The following is a 19,692-nucleotide window of genomic DNA, read 5'->3' as shown; positions in this document are numbered from 1 at the left end:
TGAAGAAAATGGAGTCCCTGTGATTTATTCCCATACTTCCTCAATCTGATCATTTGCACAGTTCAGAAGAGAAATAATATCTGCTGCATATTCCAGCAATTCTTCCTATGTTTCTAGAAGAACACATATGTTCTTAAACATATAATGTGTGTTTAAAAACTTACTGACCAGGAGACTGCTGCATCGAGAGAGACAATGCGCTAAGCCCCAGAGATCCATGCCTGTGAGGTGTGAAGTTGATTATGACACTTAACACCCACTTCTTTGGTAAACTGAGGTTTAGGCAGCTGCTCTGGGAAATCCTTGATATCTTGAGAGTCTCAGCTGAGGACAGCAACTTGTCACTTAGGTCCACAAGAGAAAGGTTTATTTGGTAACCAAGAGTGAAAATGCAGGTGGAGCTTAAGCTGCACCGGGTCCTGAGAGTGTGTTATGTTTCTTCTGCTGTACAGAAAGGTATGGTTCTTAGGCTGTTTCTCTGTTCTTAATAAACTGTATGGGAGTTGAGTGTAATCTAGGAGAAGCCAGAGAAAAAAAGGAAAGTGATATTTTTCAGAAAATTATATGACCTGAATTTAGAAGACTTCTTGATTTTGTTTTCCATTCTGTGTGTATATATACTATGTTCAGGCTGCATAAATTGCTTTACTTCTACAAGAAAAGCCAAACTATATTCACAAAATAAAATGTGTGTAATTAATTAGAAGAAAATACACCATTCTATCAACAAATCTCCTGCATAATTAGAACAGTAATGCTGTTGTGCACAAGTTAATAAAATTTTAATATGTTTTTGCTAAGTCAATAAGCAATATGTTTTCTACTGAAAAACTGAAAGACCCTCTGGAAACTTCAGCGCCAAATGTATGTATGTATGCGCATGTTACTGACCAATTTGTCAAACAAATCTTTGTGGAGGACACGCGCATTAGAGTCAACTGTGTCATGCTGTTGTGAAAAAGCATCATACTGGGATGTATAAACAGCCATACAGACTGCAAGACACACACAGTAATTACTGCTTCCAGTATGGGTGATGCCTTAGGTGATGTACTGTGCTCATTTTGTGCACCACAATTCAAGAATGAAGTGGACCATTTGGACAGCAACAAGATTGATCAAACATCTGAAACTTATGACTTTTGGAGAAGGAGAGAACACACTGGGGTTATTAAGCCTACAAAAAAGAAAATATAGGGCAGACGTAGTAACAGTCTTCAAATAAGCTGCCTTCTGCCAAAGATTAATAATCTACTCTCCTGTCCCTGCTGAGCAGGTCAGGAAACAGTGGCCTTAAATTCCAGGAAGGAAGATACAGGTTAGAGACTCATGGGGGAAAAATAGAAACCTGAAAGACTGAGAACTACCATAATAAAGTCTGCAATGGCTACAAAAGCTTTAGCTGGTGAAAATTTGTATGGAGTAGATTAGATTAATATTTTTCAGAAATGACACAGATATGTATGAAGTTGTCTTGAAGGCAAGATTCAACTTGATATTGCTCCTCTACTGTTTTCTTATCTTTGATTCTGAGACATCTGTGCAGTGCTCCACAATTAGTTTTCACTCTGGGATAAGAGGACAATGCAATGCTCTTTTCTCTGATTCAAGGCATAGGATATTTAGTTCAGACCAAAGATTCATTACTTTAGTTTTTAGTCAATTGAACTGGATTGTGGAGTTTTGAGGAAGTCATCAGGGAGAAATAGAATTTGGGAGTAAAGTGTAAATAGAATCAGCTGTTAGATGGTCTGGGGAGAAAAGTTTGTAAGTACTTTATTAGTTTGAACCTCATTGACCAAAAATGTTGTGCTCAATTGGTCTTTCAAGATGATCATACTGAAAGACTTTGGTTCTGAAACTAAGCAGAAAGTGAGATTCAGTAATTTTTTTCTAGTGAAATTTATCTTGCCTTGTAAACCTCTAGAAACTATAAAATACAAGAACTAAACTTAACTGCTGACAGCCCTTCAGTAGAAGATAATTTTCCCTGACCTCTACAACTTGACAATGCTGCTTCTTGATATGTTATACTTAGATTTCCTATTCCTTAATACTAAATGCAAGTGGCTGACGTGCTGTTCAGAAGGTGTTCATAGTTATCTTTTTGTAACCTAAATTAGGCAGAATTCTTAACTGCATTCTTATATGGCTACAGTTATATAAATTGACATGGTACTTTATTCTACCTTCCTTATAAGCTCTCTTGTTTTCTTAGTTCTGTAGTCACAATCTGCTCTAAATATCTCGCTGACATATTCCTTGATAAAATTACTTTTCATATGCTTATATGATTAGTTATGCTCAATAAAAACATCTTAAGAAAGATGAGTAGAGTCTAAAGAAACACATGCCCACAATAGTTATGTAAACTGGTTTCTAAATAGGACCATTCCCTCACAAATCACAATGGATAAGTACATATCTTCAAAAGGTCACTTTTGTAATTTTTCAGTGTCATACTGCTGAATACTGTGGGAGATGCTGAGTGCCAGCATTAAAGCTGGAAGTGTTTGAGGGCTGTGGACAGAACTCCCACGGAGAGGCAGAGGAAGTGCAGCCTGACAGATGGAGTCAGCGCCTTTCCAGGAATGCCCCTGCATGGGACATCAACCTCTTGTTCCACAAAATGCTTCACTCCAGTCACTATCCCCAAAGTCCTTCAGAAGAAAACTGTGAGTAACTGGGTGCATGTAACACTGCCAGCAGAGAGAAAAGTGGTTTGCCCTGGTGTATCTGGTGGGCAACATTTGTTGGAAATGCTAAAACAAGGGCAGAAGTTCGTATTTCCCACTCCTGGTTCTGCATTTTAGGATTATCACTGCTTATCTTTACCTTTCTTTTGAATGAAGATAAAGTAGGTGAACACTAGGAGGAATGAACATGAATATTTTTTTGTAATTGTAAAAAATCCTCATAAGTGAACTGAACAGTAAAAATTTGGTTAATTTAAATGTTCAGATCATAACTTTGGTGGAAGTGTAAAAGCACCTAAGATAAACTGCAACAGCAAATTTTTCTGTTCCAATAATGCCTTTGGCTAAGTAAAACTTGTGATATATGCCTGGATCTATTAGTGACAGATGTATTTTATTATAGGGATTAATCACATAATAAAGATCAATCATTTGTTCTCTTTTATTTTTTAAACCAGAGAGTCTTGAATGCTTGTTAAGATTCTGAGGGAAGAGGAGGAATTTATGCCAATCATTCAATATCAGATTTTGTGAGAAAGGGTAAATGTAGCACTTTTGAAAACTAGACACAAAGGCCAGATTGCACCAATACAGGCCAATTTACTCCTGTTCCATCACTGAATCTGCACTTTTCTGTAGAGCAGCTGAAGAGACTGGCAATTCTCATTCTATCACATCACACTAACAGCATGTCCTTTCCTGCATCTTCAACCTTGAGGTATGTTTATCAGCATTCTTCATATTTTTGGTTTGACAACACAGCTCCAGGAAGCATAAGATTATGGCACGCATCTGTGAGCTGTTTAAATGCATTTAAATAGATTTATTGCTTCACTTTGTGACATCATACAAAGAGTTCCAACAACTGTAATAGAAATCTGATAACATCTAGATGATTGAGACATTTTTGATTCATTTGCCTGGCAGAGGACAGTAAAATAGATGTCAAAATTATGGTACCCTCTAGACATTTTTCCTCTACCTCTATGCATTAATAATACATTTTAAACATGGCAAAGCAGCTTTGATTTCTGTCTTGCAGTAACAGCTGAAATTAGAAGAAGATTACTACATACTGTGAGTATAAAGGAGAGAAAAATGCTTATCATTGATAAGGCAGAATCAGACAGAAGAAATGCAAGAAAGAAAGCAAAACAATCTGTGCAATCTCAAAGATATTTGTTTTTAATTTTGTGTGTTAAATTTTCTCTAACAGGAAATGAATTAAGCTGAGCTAAAATTTCCATTCATTTGTTGTACAGAAGTAGTGGTGTTATTACTTTCCTCTTATAGTCTGCAAGATTGGATAAATACAATAAGAATTAAAGTCACAGAAAAAGTATGCAAGTAATTTATGTGCTAATTGTCTGTTCAGGATTTAAATAAGGCTGCATTCATCAATACCTACCTTCACAAGGTGGAGCTCCTTAGCAGGACTTTTAACTCCTGTAAATCTATTTACCAACACTGAAAAATCATAAGAAATTATTTAAAAATATCCAGAATTCAAAAATTCATGCTCTGGGTATTGGCTTAGGAGCCGTCATCTTAATTTGGTGCTCTCTTCAAGATGAATACAATACTGAGAATTTTAAACAAGCCCTAAGGGGAGGAAGATATGTACACACAAATGAAAAGCAAGCTTTTTGTTAAAGAATTTTACACTTGTATATAACACAAGAATACATGAATGTAGAATTGTATTTAATATTATGTCCCTACGCCTCACATTATTGAGTCTATAAAGCCAGAAGTTGATTTCACAAGAGCTTAAAATGTAGATGTCAGCAATATCTTAGGATTCTTGGAGTGTTAGGTACCCTTAAAGTCTGCCATTGCTCCAGATTGATCCCACAGCTATAACAATACAATCACAGATATCACAACTGTTCTTATGACAGAGGGACTGTTGGGCATCAATTCTACATGTGACAAAGTGTGTCAGGAAGTTTTTGAGGTTTTATTAAAGCCATTTGTGACTCCCAAAACTGTTACATCCTGTCTTTTCAGCTGTACCTGTTCAGGAGCTGGCGGATGAATGCAGTGACCAGAGGGCTGCACAGAGGCTTCCAGCCACAGCTGAACTTCCTTTGTATTGTGAGCTGCTGAAAATAGCTTTGAGGGCAGCTAGGAGAACCTGTACCTAGGCATTGAATTCTATACCTTAGTAACATGGCTGCTTTCTGTTCAGCTGACCACACATGGTTTTGACTCCTTGGAAATAATATTATTAGCAATTCAGTTTCCTGCATCCAAATATTTAAATTTAAAAAGTAGCCAAAGTAATCCACACAAAAACAATATGGAAAGAGATGTGGGAAGGACTGCAAGATAGTCTCACCGTAAATGAAATAAGGGTATTTGAATCTCAGAGAAATATTTCTATCCTTGCAGACATTTTTTCACCCTTAATAAAAAGAAGTAGAATAGGAATTTGCTGTTAAAGATTATATCTGAATCAATGTAATAAAAATACTGCATTCCAAGAGAAAATAGATGAAGTAACGAAGAGGAAGAAAAAACAAACAAAAGAAATAATAAGTTTTTGTCTTAAAATTTACATGAGGTAAAGGGTGGAACGATGCTCTTAGTCTGTCATGAGTGCATGGAAGCCTGTGGGGAAATGGAAATTAATGTGATGCATTAATTTAATCAGTATCTCTACATATGTGATATCTGCCCAAGAAAAGTTACTTATAGTACCATGCAGGATGCTGTGTGGGCTGATGGTGCATTGGAAATAACACTAATGCTCCTAAAAACTACATGTGACCTTAAATCCACAAAGAAAAGAAGAATGCAACAGAATTAAAACACGTAAAGTCACTAAAATGTGAATGTTATGATATGAGGCAAACTGATATTTTGCTAGGCTTTTATTTTTACATTATTCAGAAGACATAAAGAAAACCAGTACCTAGGAAAAAGGGTATGAAAAAGGGGTAAAGAAAATTTAAGTGTGTTTGGAGAAAGGCAGAACCAGGCATAGCTTAGGATCCTTCTCAAGAAAAAGTCCTACAAAAATGTGTGGATTTGATTACTTATTTCCCATAAACTCTTAAATAGTCATTTATTTTATAGCAGAACACTAACCAAATGCAATATGGGTTTTCATAGCTACCAGCTCAGCAAAACATCACATAATACTGACTTTACAATCACTTTTCACTCATCTTGTATTGAAAGCAATGTATTTTGACAAAAGTGTTCATCTCTATACACCTTTTCCAAAATTATGAGCAAAAAAATTCTGTAGTGTAAAAAATGAAAGCAAAAATCCTGTTAATATTAGAAGATATTTATTTTAAAATACTAAATATTTCAGTTATTTCTCTGTGCTCCCTCAGAGAAAAATGTTTAAATGAGAAAATCCTCTGTGGCTTTCAAAATTAACTGACTCTCCTGTTGGCAGTCAAAGCTCAGAAGCCAGCTATTCTTTTCCATTAAAATAATCCCTCTATGTCCTGGAATGAGAATGCCTGTATTCGTGGGGGCAAACAAAGACCAATGGTGGCTTCATTCCCTCTGCTAATAGATTTTAGTTAATCTTCTGAGAACTATTCTACTTTCTAAGTTTCATAACAATTAGATTCTGCATTACCTACTAGTGTACACTGGTGACAACAAAAGAAAATAAAGTTTTTATGATCCTTGCAGTAAAACTGAAAATCAATTTGGATGCCGTCCTAGATGGGTACAGTGCTGACAAACAGGAATTAACCGGTGTTAATACAGTCCTAACAGTGTCTTGTGACATAAAGAAATATATTAAAGAGTTTAAAGTTTTACTAATCAAAGAAACACAGTAAAACTAAATGGGAAGCATAATAGCTGACTACTAGCTTAAGGAAAGATTGGTAAAACTACCTTGTATTTATGAAACCAAGAAAACACAGCAGCATAGACAAAAGTAAACAAAAGCCCTAGCCAGTGTCTGTGGAAACATCATACACTATTCATAGGATGCAATTGCACTACTGACAATCATTCCAAATCACTCCAAGAGCAACTGTGACAAACCTCTGGTGTTTCAAGATATTTCATGACATTCACCAGAGGATAAATGAAAAATGATTAATTTATAACTTTTATACAGCACAAAGTATTTTCAACTTTCTGAAGTCCACATATTCACAGCTTTAACTCTATACTGAGAATGAGGATAGCAGAAACAGGGCTGGCAACATGAAGGTTTTGAAGGAATAGACCTTACTGACCTGACTCCTGATCGTGTTTATGCCTCTCTGAAGAATGCAGCAAGCAATTTCCCTCTCACACGTCATGAAATTCTCTGTAACATACAGAGAATTTTTCAGAAGCAGAATTTTGTTAATAGTAATGTGGAGGTGAGAAAGCATCAAAGATGATCTGAGATAGTACTAAAAGTTGCTTTTTACTTTTCAGTTAGATTGTATATTAAGATTTGATTTTCTTGTTAAAGGCTCAGCTGAAGTTTGTCAGAATGCTTTTAAACTATAAAAAAATATGCTCATACATTAAAGAGAAATTTTAGTTTATATGACAGATAAAGGAACACTATGTTCCATAAATTCTTTTTATGTCATATATTTCCATATTATTGTTAATATCTTGCCATCTGAAATGCCTTCACTTCAGGATAGCTTTTATTATCATTCATCCTAACCAAAGGAGACAGTATTTTCTTAAAGTTTAGCATTATAAAAAGAGTTGTTACACTGCCAAATCATAGATAAAATAATCGATAGAAAATGCATTAAATGCTATGTTGAGAAGAGTGCTGCCATGTTACTCTCAGTAGAGTCATTACTCTGAGATATATGTTACATGTTTTCTTCCTAAACCTATGGACTCAGTCTCTTTGGAGTTAAAGAGCTTGGTTTAGCTGCATAATTGGCTTGGTTTTTTTTCCCTTTGCTTTGACTTTTTGATGACAGGTTGGAGGTGTGAGGTGATCCTCCTCACAGCTTTTCCTCAATACATGCTTAGACTGCTGAAGTATGCATTGTTCCATCTGTGCCAAGGAAGTAAGAAAAGGAAAAACAGGAAAACCATTAAGAAAGTGTATACACTTAAGTCCTGGTTTTATATGTCTCTACACTGAAGTAAAGGTGTTGTAAATCTGGGCACTTGAAATCTATGCAGCGAAACACTCCCTGAGCTCTCTGGATAAGAAGCAGGGACAGATTCTGTGCCTCACTGACTTAAGTCATCTATGATAGAACAATACTGTCATTCATTATTAACAAAGCCCAGATGTGAACAGACTTTTAACCTCAAACAGGAGCTTTTGGTTCAACTACTCCCTCTATAAGTCTGTCCGAGACTTTCTTTTCTAGGTTTTAATTTTTATAAGAGAAACACTGGTCAAAAAGGAGATAGGATCACTTACTTTGCTGAATATGGTTTTCCTGGTATATTGAGTCATTTTCTGTTGCTCTGGTCTTTAACCAGAGAGGAATCACAGCCAATTGAAGTCCCTGTTTTTTTCCTGCCAACTCAAACAGGCTTCACAGTTGGGAAAGCTGGGGTAGCAGCCTTGTCCTTTGCCAGCACTAGAGATATGAAATTATCCTGAGCAGAGACTGGAGTGAGAAGAAACATCAGGCATGCTGCAAACTCATGGACCATAATCACAGAGAAAAAATACCATAAAAGGTTCAGCTTAGTGAGAAAATCATAAAGACCCTGGATGTTCTACATAGCATAGATTAGCACCATTTTTGCTTTGCTTCATTTCACCACTGAATCCAGCAGTGTTATGCAGCTTCCAACAGGCTTTTGAGCAACAGTGGCATTGTGGCTCTGAGCACTTCTGGCTCTGAAATAGAATGCAAATGTTGAAAACCTGCTGGCAATGGACAAAACACATCCCCTCCCGTGTCAGCAGTGAGAGCCTCAGACATTTTATGCTCTAGACACTTCCAGATGGCAAATCTTCAGATGCTCCTGGTTTCTAAGACAAACTGAATCAGTGTGCTTCTGTGGGAATTGGGACTTGGAGGACTGTGGAACTGCAGAGTGCAATTAGCTTATCATCAAGCAGTCAAGTTATGACATGAACAGGTTTTAGCCCACCAGCTCACCAGCAGAATGACCAGCAGCACTTGCAAAAGACACACTTTGAACTGGCTTCCTGCCAGCAGGTCTGAGCTGAACTACCAATTAATATTGGTGAGACAGCAAGGTCCTTCAAGGCTGTGCTGCTTGTGCAGATGTGCCCTCGCGTACAATGGCAAGGAGCTGCCCTCTTTAGATCATCGGTGTCCCAGGCATCTGGGTGGAGGGTGCTGTGCCTGCTGTCACCTCTGCTCCTTGAGGGACAGTCCTGCAGGCAAATATATCCATGTCCTCTTTCAGCCTTGCTTGTGGGAGAGTAATAGCTGGTCAAACAGGGAAACCCTTATTTCTCATACACTGTACCATCACTTAAGGTCTCACACTCAATTTTATATTTGTCCTCTACTAGCTACAGCTATATTGATGAATTTAACCCTACTCTAGAAAAAGAAAGCTCTGCACCAATTCCCTCATGTTGCAGTTGTTCTGTAAAATATCAATCACTTTTTATTTGTAGGCAGGAAAAGAGAGAAAGGAAACAAGGGAGTTAAGTAAATTTTGGCATTAGGACATGCTTAAAGTGTTAAAATAAGTTTACCATTCCAAATATTTCCCAAACACTACTGTGAAACCTTAGTGTTGTTTAAAAAACCCAAATACCCTGTGAAAGTTTCTTGAAAGGAAGGAGAGAATATCAAACCAAATCCATTTTAAAGGTGCCTTTTTATCAGTTTAGAATCACAGTGACATGCTACCAGAAGGGCTATTGAAGTACTGAAGAAAACTGCTTTCTAGATTTGAAGTTTAGGCAGATGACTTAATCAAGTAAAATGACACTTTTAATGTTATCTTTCATTAATGGGAAGTTGGTTTTATGTCTCACATTCAAAGAGCTGCCTCCTCTGAGCAGAATTGTGCTCTTCATGTGTCAGAGCCATGCTCTGGTACAAGCCCTCGGCTCTGCTCTGCGTCTGTGCCTGGTGATTTCCTGGAGCTCAGAAGGCAATTCATGAGGAAACACAGTGGCATGGTTTTAATGAACGGGATTAAAGATTCTGGGTCAGGCAATCAGAGCAAAAAGGGGTCCCTCCTGATTTTGATGAAGTTTCAAGGAGCTAAATGCTGCAATAAAGGATGACTTTTGCAATTGCCTTTCTCTCTTATCATTAGATTAATGCTGGAAAAAGTGACACTTTAAAAGGTTTAATGCTGAGCTTAGAGCTGTAGCACTGCTGCTAAGTGGATGCTTTTCTTGTTGAAAGAGCAATGCAACAAGGAAACTCACATTGCTTCCTTTCTAAATTGCAGGTTGATGTCCATTTATAGTTCTAATTCTAGGTCATTATTGGGAATAGAGAATTGTAGTGTCCCCTCTTTTCATTTTCCATTGCTTCAATGACATTAACAGTTCTGAGTCAAGAATTAAGTCTTACAACTCATGTGAAGAAGTCCCTTCACACAGCATCTGCATTTCAGTGTCTTGCTATAGGTTTCAATCTTGTTTATACGCATTTCAACAGGATGACATGCTGCATGTTTTCTCTTTACAAACTCTCTGTCCCTGATTATTTGTCTAAAAAAAGATTTATCACATTTTAATTCTTTCTCCCATAAAATATGAGATTTAATAATACACTTTAAATCCCTTTATGCTTCAGAATTATATCTTCCACACCACATTTCCAGAGATTTTTTTATTCACACAACTTTTTATTGACAGGTTGACAAGAATAATTTCAGTTCAAAGCAGCTCTGTCTTTCTGATCCCAGTTCTCTTTACTACTGTGTATTGGGTCTGGCTGAGATGGAGTTAATTTTTTTTAAATTTAATTTTTTCCATATCATCCTCACATTGCTGTGCTGTTTACTGGTAGCTAGAAGGGTGTGGAGAACACACTGGTGTTTTAGTTACGGCTGAGCACTCCCTGCACAGCACCAGGGCTGCCTCACTAACATTCCTCACACACACCTGTAGTGTTGGGCTGGGGATGTAGGGACATATGAGGACAGGTGATCCAAACTGATCGAAGGAATATTCCATACCATGTAATAACTGATCAGACATACAAGCTAAGAGAAAGGAAGGTGTGAGGCTGCTTTTGCTTGTTTAACCTGCCTTTATCTTAACCAATAAATTTTCTTTTCCATCTTATTTTCTCCCTTCCCAGTCATTCTGAGGAGGGGGATGATAGAGCACCTTGGTAAGCATCTCATACTCTGACAAGGTCAACCCACCACATGTTGGCTGCAAAATTTTATTGTTCATGTTTTAAATATGAAATATGGGCGATGAATCTTAAGGAAAATACTCTTTTAATCCACTGCAACAGTGACTGTGAATCAAACATAGGACTGCAAAATTTTAAACTCTGCAGTATCATAATAGCTCAATCTAAAACAAAAAAGACAGATACTTTCCAGGCAGTATAATGCTCTGTCAGACTACAACAATTTTTTTAGGGATGTTAAAAAAGAAATCAAGACCACTTTGATTTCCTCATGTTAAATGTATTTCTGTTTCTTAAATATACCCCTAAGCATAGAAAGTAATTTTATACTGTCTTTTTCCCTAGATCAATAAGTTCTGTTTTCAAGGAATTAAGTTTTATTTTAAACTGAGGAAACACCATGTCTTCACAAGATGGAACGTGCTGCTTTGGGCTAAGGTAGGGTTAGTTGGCTGCTGGTTGGGGTTAAACCACAACAGGAAGCAGAATAACTTGCTTGATAATATTCTGTTTCTGAAATAAAAATAAAAGCAGCTGTGTCCCAGAGTTGTGTTCAGACAAACAGAAAGAGTCTTACACCTTACACCTTTAAAACAAAGCCACAATGACAGCACCTTCTCTCTCTTCACAGCATCCTATGTATGCTTCATCTGTGTAGTAAGTAATAGAACAAATCCTATCACTGAACTCTGTTAAAAGTAGCAATTCCACACCTACTTTTTGCTAATATCATTGATGGTATTTTCTTAAGAGGACAAAATCATTTGTTCACAGCAGGAGGGGAGTGATAGAGGCAGCTTTGGTGGCACTTGGTACCCAGTCAGGGTCAACCCACCACAAATTACCAAACACGTTGGCTACAGATGAGAGAAAAATCTCTGCTAGTATTTCGACATTGATCAGAAGAAAGACAAATCACTTTCACTTGCATTTTGTTCTTCCTAGGGTAGAGAGGATAAAGAGACCTCCCTACCCTACTTGGACTTGGATTCATATTCTTTTCTCTGACTTTTTCATTTTAGTCTCTGTTCCTTTCTCATGCACATATGGGAGTTTAATTCAAGATGCCAATCCTTCATGGCAGTTTATGCACAAATACTCTAGAATAAGCATGACACTAGTGATCAAGGTATGCAGACCTTGTATCTACATCTGAGCAACCTGTAGAAATCTACTATTTGATTCCTAATGGCATTGGCATGGGTCAGAAGGTTTGATGACTTGCAGAGAACATTGAAATCCTCTTAGAGAAAAAATAGATCTCACTCAGCTTTAATGGCAAGAAATTCTCCTATATTCACAACAGCTTAATTGAATCAGCTGCAGATCAGCACAAGGAGGCTTTGTATTTATTTTCTAAAGTGATGCTTGGAGATGCTATGGCAATCATTGAAGTCAGAGCAAAATTATTTTTAATTAAATTCAAGTAAAATTTTGGAATCAATTTTTTCCTTGGTTAACATTTTGGACCTTATTCAAGGGGTAATAATAATATTGATAAGATGCAGTAAGCCTATAAAATGTGCAAAATTAGTTTGGTAGTTTTGGTTTGGTTTGTTTTAGAAGTCACAAAATCCAGCTAAAAGGTGCAAAGAACAGGATATTAAATGCCAAATTGTGATGCAAGCTTTCTTTCTAGTCTTTCTCGAGTTAGTCATTCTCAGCTTGTCTCACTTGTGGGTTCCCTCCCCACACCAGAGGAGCAGGAGTGGAATGCTCCCAGCAGTACCTCTGCAATCCATTAAGCTGTGACTCCAGCAGCTGAATATAGCTCTGCTTACAAGAAACTAGTTTCCTCTGATCTTAAAATTGAAGAAATGAAACAGGACAGCTCTTAAAACCCTGTCGCCCCCTGCTGCTCAGAGAGCTGAGGACTGACTCGTGTGAATTAGAGTTCCCCATTAGCGATGGTATAAGTGGATTTCATGCTCCGTGCTCACCTCAACCTGCCGAGACTCCGTCTCTATCTGCAAAGCCTCTCCGCCAATTTCCCTCACAGCTCAAAGCTTAATGGGCCATTCAGGAGCTAGACTGCTCTTCACTGGCCCTACAAATAATAATTTCTATAAGCCTGGGACTTTTATCCACAGGTATTCCCCTCTCTACAGCCTGATAATTCACCTCTAATTACTGCTGCATGAACACCACCATTCTCTCAGGCTCAATTCCATATCCTTTCTCCTCTGAGCTACCTGGCACATCATCAAATCAATAGATGGCTAAAGCAAGTTCTCCCAATACTCTGCCTTCACCAGATGTAGTCTTCCTTAGCAATTCTAATGCTTGCTTCTATTTTCTTTTCCCAGCCTGTGAGCTGCCTTTTTTATTCCCCGTGCCTGATCTGATTCCAGACTGTTTTAAACTTGATCTCAGGTCTTTTTTGTGAATGCCCTTGAATGAACCTCTTCTGTGGCCATGTGAGACTTCAGAATCTTGTCACAGATTTTCAAGTCCTAATTGTGTAACAAATGGTGATGTTGTTCCACAATTAACCTTCAGTTGCATGGCATCACTCCTTACACACGATAATTACATTTGTAATGATGTAATTCTATGTATAGTTTGATTAGGTGATACAATTATACAAATACATGGTAAAAATTTCCAGTAAACTTATGAATGAGAAATGATTAGACTTGGATATAAAGGACATTTTGGATAATGAGATATTTCTTATTTATCCTTATTTAAAGTGGATAAAGTAAAAAAAAAAAAAACAAACAAATCAAACATTTATATAAATTATTTCCTGGAAAAGGGATTGTTTACTTTGTGAAGTCCAATGCTTCATGTATGCATTCTCATTTTAGTAGTCATAGCTAAGGTTTAACAGTTCTAAATCTAAAGCCCAAGAAATAAGACAGTTAAATTGATAATTTTGAAAACTGTAGATTTCTAAAGAATTTCCTCTGACTAAACCAAGGTCATAATCTCATACAGGGAGTTTTAAATTAACAAAAGATTAACATACATTAACATACATTAATGTGGTAATAGTTACATCTCAAGTCCTGGTCAATGATATTTGTGGGGGATTTGTGTAATTTTTCCTTCTATGTATATGTATGTCTTCAGCTAGAAACTTTTAAAAGACCAGGTGGTGCTGAAACAATTCTGATGCATTTACGTATGGATAAAGAAAGCTTCAGTGTTCTGCTTGTCTTGGATAAGACTTTCTCTATAAGATCAGTACAGGGAGTAATTACCTGCCTGAGAGAATTTCTGAAATCGGTTTTCCAGCAAACTGGCTGTAGCCTATTATTTCCTCCAGCACTTTCAAGACATGTTTTGTGTCAATACACCCTGCTCAAACAAGCAAGATCACACTGAAGCAAAGGATCTTGCCTAAAAGGTTAAGATTTCAGTGCTGCAAGGGAATGAGTGACCGCAGGACATTGAACTGTCTCCATCCTTCATCAGCTCCACAGGAGGAGCATCCCAGCTCCTTGCAGACTGACTCCTTCCTCAGATATGCTGGACAGCCACCTCTTGGTCCCAGGTATGTACAAACAGCCTAAAAGCTGCTTCTCTCTCACCATGAGTTAGCTGCAGGTGAGGGCAACTCAATCTCTAGTTAGTTGTCACAAGGGAGAAAGTCAGTTTCTCTTTTTTTCTGGGCAGATAACCATTAGAATGTCATGAGCTGGAAGGGACCTTCAACATCATCCATTTCCAATCCCCTGCCATGGGCAAGGACAGCTTCCTCTTGACCAGGTTGCTCAAAGTCCCATCCAACCTGGCCTTAAACACTTTTAGGGATGGGGCATCCACAGCTTCCCTGCACAGCGTCTCACAACCCTGACCATGAAAACTTTTTTCCTAGTATCCAATCTAAACCTCTCCTCTTTTAGTTTAAAGCAATTCCCCCTTGTCCTGTCACTACATGCCCTTGTAAAAAGTCCCCCTCCAACTTTCTTGTGAGCCTTCTGAGCACTGGAAGGTTCTCTAAGCTCTGCCTCAGCTTCTCTTCTCCAGGCTGAACAACCCCAGCTCTCTCAGCCTGTTCTCATAGGAGAAGATCTCCAGCCCTCTGATCATTATTGTGGCTTCCTCTGCACTCTCTCCAACAGATTCACTTTTTTCCTGTGTTTGGTCCTCCAGAGCTGGAGAAATTGTGCAAATTAAAATAGTGCTGGTGGATCTGGGGGTTTAGGCTGTAAATGTGAAAGCAAAATAGAAGGAAAAATACCCATCAAGAAATCTTAGAAAGTAGAGAACAGGGGAAAGAGTAAGTTGACAGGGAAGCACAAAAAGGGACTAAATCAAATGGAACAGTAAGGGCAAAATTTCAGTACGTATACTGTGAAATCTGAGTATGAAATAATAATAATATCTGGAACTGACCTATTGTTCATCCTTTTGAAAACTTTACATTGTTTTATTAAAGTAGGAAGATTTTTTTTTTTCTTTTTGCTGAGATGAGTAAGGTATCAATGAAAAAGGATAGCAGTTTCCTGGCCAAGGGATTGCAGATTCATTGTAAGTAGTGGGTGCCTCATTTCTGGATGTACAACCATACATTCTTCCTTTGAACTGAATTTCACCAAAATTACTCAGAAAATGTATTTTGAAAATTAAGTCCTTTCAAGAATCTCCATTTGTGTAAACAAAAATTAAAGCAGCTGAAAACACCAAAAAACATTTTTGAAGCATGTCCCAAGGCTTAAGGGGCATTTGCTTGCTATTTAAAAGTATAGGACTTACATCTGGGAAGCCAAGAAGTCTTTCCTCCTGTTAAAATAGTCAAGGCAAACCAGGAAGGTGAGTGCCAGGGTTTTTTTTATTATTTGTATTTGTACTTACTAACACATGCTTTTCTTTTTCTTGCATGTGGCTTAATATTCCTTAACTAAAAAGATAGGTATGACCCAGATGACTTATATACAAGGTTCTTCTGCAGCCTCATGGTATTTGGTCTTTATTTAAGTGAGACATTGTAAAGGGCTTGCTAAGCCCTTCCCAGTAAAATAGCTACATTTTAGTAGAAATACTAAGAACATACAAGAAATCTAATATATTCAGTCACTACATCTTTAGAGACTGTAATGCTCTCAAGGACTACACAGATAAATTGGCAGAAAAATAAATATTCTGGTGAAAGAAAGGTTAAAGTTGCAAAAAAAGCACTGTGAAAATTATGTTGAAAATATTGAATTTGTTATATACTCTAAAAAGCCAGTTGTACTGGCTATAAAGAGTTTATTTTTTTGTTTTACTTGAGTGAAAACCAATTTTCATTCTCTTATTTAAAATGAACAGACAGCAAGTGAATAGACCTTTTCCCTGGGTACATGTGAGATCTGTATCGTTAAAAAAATATATTAAAATGATTAAGAATTATTTTTAGGAAAGACATGAAAACCACAGGGAAATCTTTCTGTATAGCAGTAAGACTAAAGTACTACCATCTCTATTATTTACGTCCATCAGGAAACCACTGAGCTGAGGGAATAGGTCAAGAAATGGATGAGCTTCATGAAGTTTTGGATCAAAAACTTTCAGACTTCCTGAAGTTATATTGCAGGCCTGTGGACTGTGCTGTAAACTTAAACATTGCCATACATTTTGCCAAATATTTTAGATGTACCAGAGAATTTTAATGTCTTTTACAACTGCTGTACAGCAAAATCCATGGTATCTTAACAGATTTTTCCATTTATAGGTGAGTGCTTAAGTATTCTATTTTCAACAGCATCATCTTCTTACAACACAGGAAACCCAAAGAAAATTTTTAATTAGCTCCTCTTCTATAAATTTAGTCTTTTCATTATTCATTCCAGCCTAATCATACATGGGTCACTAAAATGGATAAATTTGGGATATCAGCTTTTACCATCAAGAATTGTGGTGAGTCAAAGCAGTCTTTAAAAAGAGAGAAAGTTAGTATCTACCTGTTTATCCATTAAATGTCTCTCAGGAATTTTGTTTGGCAAAAATAGAGGTGTTACTTTTGCTGATTTCTCCTCAGCTTTCCAATGACCTTGAATCATGCTGATTGTTTCAGCAGGGGAGCATGGGGACCATTCTTCAGCTCACCTTCCAAAATCAAAGAAAAAAGCATTTCTGAATGTACTATGTAGCAAAAAAATTATCTTGCAAATTGCTCAGAAGTGACCACAGCAGTGAATATTCTTTATAAGGCTAAAATGTGAAGAAAAATTTCTATCTGTTACCATTTTGATTTTTATCACCACACCTTCCAGTGGTCTTTGAATACATTGCATTCCTTTAGAGTTACAGACCAGAAAAGACTGAACTTTCATTTTCATTTTGATGCCATTTCTTCATAGGAGAGATGAAAATAAATGCTATCCAGAGCAAATTTTCCCCCCAAAAGATGCTATAGCCTTAAATAAACTCATAAAATAAATGTTAATTATGAGATGTGTGGTGGTTTGACCAGGAAGAAGTGGGAATTCTGGGATGTTGTGGTCAAACCAATGGTGCTCGGATTTTGATACTGGCACTTGGTGTGGCCAGTGGGGTTTGGACACACCTCCGAGAATACACAGGGGTTAAAAAAGCAGAGCTTCGGCCCTGAGAGGCCTCTTGGGACTTCGAGGCGAAGAGGTCAGATCTCCCTCCCCTGTCCAGCTGCTGCTGCTGGGCGGAGGAGGGGCAGCCATGTGGTAGGCCTGGGCCTGGACAGAGATGGGGGTGAGAAGGCCCTTGAGGATGGAAGGGTGGAGGAGCAGCCCCAAGAGACATCGGGCAGACATTCCCCCCTCGCCACAGGAGAGAGAGAGGGAGAGAGCCGGCGTCTGAATGTGATAGCAGCCGGCCCAGGAGGAGAAGGGGGGGGAGAGTGCAGCCTGGCTGGAGCAGCAGCAGTGAGTGTGGGAGTGCCGGAGTGCTCCAGGACAGACAGAGACTGAAACTTTTAACCCCTTTCTTACATGATTGGGACCTCGCAAAAATGCTGATCCTCCTCAGAGCTGAATAAGAAGGGAGATAAGAGATAAGATGAAACAAGGACCTGGCCAGAAGGATGTAGAGAAGACTGGCTGAGTGGAGAGAGAGATGATTGGAGTGGCCTTTTGGCTGGACTTTTCTTGTGTAGCCATAGACTCAGTTTTATTCCTGTGACACAGAGACTGCACTTAGGGGGAGGCAGTGCCTCAGAACCAGGAGGGTTCATCGTGGGGATCCCTCGGCCCCAGGGGGTGGGAAAAAATGGGGGGGACAGATGTCCCAAAGCAGAGACTGTGCCTTTTTGGAGTGAGACAAGGCATCCTTAAAAGACAGCCCTAAAAGCAGCTCTGGTCCATGCACAGTGGTGAGAGCACTGGGCATGGAAGGAAGATGTCACAAGCGGCAAAAAGGACTTTCCGGGTGGTGCCGAGTGACATTGGAAGCACACGAGGTTTCAGCATGTTTCCAGGGAAAGACTATGGAACAAGAAGGACTCCTCTCCTCTTCTGGAGAAGAGGACTGAAGTCTGAGTATTCTAAAGGGTGGTGCCAGGCTGGGCAGTTGGTGATTTGGGAGAATGTATCGGATTGGGAAATTTTGGTGGTGGGGAGGTGGAAAGTGTTTTTTGTAAGGTTTTCAATTTCTTTTCCTTATAGTTTTTTCCTATTTTCCTGTAGTTTAGATAATAAAGTTTTCTTTATGTTTAAGCTGGAGCCTGTTTTGCTTATTCCTGGTCACATCTCACAGCAGACACCAGGGAGAGGGTGTTCTCATGGGGGCACTGGCTCTGTGCCAGGCCCAAACCATGACAGATGTAATGGATATTTATCTGGTTGCTTCACAAAAACACTAATGCAGCATATGACCCTGTTTTATAGCATGGTCTGCCACAGTTGTGTTTCAGGCAGAGCGAATCCTCACTTTTGGATTCACAGATCCTTTTGGAGAGTGACACAAGTTCCAAAGCTGCCAGCTTTCCCTGCCAGGACCACAGGGTCCATAGGCTCAGGCAAGCTGCAGACCTGGGGGCAGGCTCACAGAGCCCCAGACTGTCACATCCAGTCCACAAGTACCCCAAAAAAATGGCTTTACAGAAAGTGCTCATAGCCAGAGCCACAGACACAAAACAGGGATGGAGACAGGTATCACTTCTGGGCCACATTCACCTCTGGACTGTTGCAAAAGAAAAGTGAAGGTCACTCTTTCCATTAGATTCTTTCAGGCATGAATGCATTGGTATGTGCATATTTTGAGACAATGTCTGAGGGAAGTGCACAGGATGGCAGGAGAGAAAGTTATTATAAAACAGCAGAAAATGCACAGTGGCTACAATTTTATATTTCCCCATTTTCCGAATAATCACTAAAAATAATTCTGAGAATCTAATTTAAAGAAATACGTGCACAGAATTTGTTTAGGATAGAATCTATAGTCTGTGGTTCTTTAGACATGCAGGATAATCATATGCAGAACTGTGGTTTTGAGATACGATTTCATTCAAAGATGGACGTTTTATGTGTAAATGGAAAATTTTCACACCTTGCTGACACTGTTCTGCAGTTTCAGTGACAAAGAGCTTCTCTGAAATGTTTCACATAGATCTTTGTTGCAACAGGGGAATCCCTCCTGTTGAAAAATGTGCATTTTAAATTTTAGTATACAATATAATAGTATATAGAGCATAGAACATAACATCACATTGCAATATTGTTGCAATTTTACTCACTGGATATTGTCACTAAATTAGTGATGTAATTATGTTAAACATAAAAATTCTGGGAAGCTATGCTCTGTGATAGAGGTGGCAATTTCTTGTT

General features: G+C 38.3%; 1 long non-coding RNA gene across 1 annotated transcript; it reads left to right on the top strand.

The window, feature by feature from the left end:
- The first annotated feature begins 342 nt into the window (after positions 1-342).
- On the top strand, positions 343-6,343 carry LOC135448839 (uncharacterized). The gene is made up of 4 exons (XR_010440592.1): positions 343-456; positions 2,456-2,675; positions 3,336-3,414; positions 4,707-6,343. It is a non-coding gene; the product is annotated as an uncharacterized LOC135448839 (long non-coding RNA).
- The last annotated feature ends 13,349 nt before the right edge of the window (positions 6,344-19,692 follow it).

This window comes from Zonotrichia leucophrys, chromosome 5 (assembly GCF_028769735.1).
Source record: "Zonotrichia leucophrys gambelii isolate GWCS_2022_RI chromosome 5, RI_Zleu_2.0, whole genome shotgun sequence".
In the NCBI taxonomy this organism is placed as follows: Eukaryota; Metazoa; Chordata; class Aves; order Passeriformes; family Passerellidae; genus Zonotrichia; species Zonotrichia leucophrys.
Note: the sequence above shows the minus strand (reverse complement) of the source record. Positions and strands in the feature narration are given on the sequence as shown.